We start from the raw sequence: 1,248 nt of genomic DNA, 5'->3' as shown, positions 1-1,248 counted from the left end.
TTGTTTGTGGGGTTATAAGAGGGTTTGGAGCAGGAATGTCACTTTGGTCTGGATGTTGAGAGCTTCCAGTCACCTCCTTCCCAGGGGGGCAGCACAGCCTGGATGTAATTAATGAATCCCCAGCCTCACATTAATTATGAGGCTTCAGAGCCAGGAGGGAAGAGGGGGATCCATTCCAGAGAAACAGCGGCAAACAAGGAAGCTTCCCCCAAATTCCAGCATTCCTCACTGTCCTTTCCCACACCATCCTCTAGAAAAAAACCACCTCTTTTCCCTCTGGAAAAAAAAAAAACCTCCTCCTTTCCCATTTTGGTTCAGTGAAGTTTTTGCCAAGTGGATCCAGGAAGGAAAACAGCACCAGGACTCAAACAGGACGGTCTGTCCACTCCTCCCCAAAGGTTCATCCAGAGAGGGTTCTCCAAACCCTTCTCCTTAAAATACCAATGGATGTCCAATCCGCAGCCTGCTTGTTGCTTTATTCCCATTTTTGGAGGGGTTTTGCCCCTCCACCCACTGCTCCTGCTCACTGCAGAGGGATGATGGATGGATCCATTCATCCATCACCTCTTCTGAGGGAAAAACAGGGATTTGATAGATTTGCCTGCAGCAGAGCTAAAAAATTCACAAAAAATCCCTCTGCAGAGCCCAGCCATGGACAACAAGGCTGCTTCAAGCCCATGGATCATTCACCTTCCCATCCTGCTGCCCTGGGATGATGCTGCCTTGGATTCCTCCCTGCCTGGAAGGGACCTCTCAGTTCCCCTCATCCCACCAGGTCCCAGCATCCCAGCAGGAGCAGAGCTCTGCCCACACTGGTAAATGAACCTTTGTAGGGCATGAAGCAACTCCAACAAAACTCCAGCAGAGAAACTGGGGAGATTATACCAAAGAAATGATGGAAAACGGGAGCTTGCAATAGTGCCCCAGCTCCAAGCCAGGAAAAAACACCCAACATTCCCCCAAAAGAAAAAAAAAAAGGGAAAAAATGCTCTGCAGGGTTTCTCATCACTCCCTGAGGAGTTGTGGAGGATTGAGGCTCACCTTGGCTCCATGGAAAACTTGGGGATGCAAAAAAGTATTTTTGGAAAAGCAGGAGAAACGAAGCACGTGGGTAATTAGTGCTCTGCTGCTTCACACAGAGCCTGTTCCCGTGCCAGAGCAGGAGGCTCCAATTAACAAGGTCACTTAACGAAGGAAATTGTTCATTTAAGTTCCCCCCCTCCACCACCACCTCCAGAACCCGCACTG

The sequence above is a fragment of the Geospiza fortis genome, unplaced genomic scaffold, assembly GCF_000277835.1.
Source record: "Geospiza fortis unplaced genomic scaffold, GeoFor_1.0 scaffold145, whole genome shotgun sequence".
NCBI classification, from domain to species: domain Eukaryota; kingdom Metazoa; phylum Chordata; class Aves; order Passeriformes; family Thraupidae; genus Geospiza; species Geospiza fortis.
The sequence above is the reverse complement of the archived record's forward strand: the minus strand, read 5'-3'. Positions refer to the sequence as shown.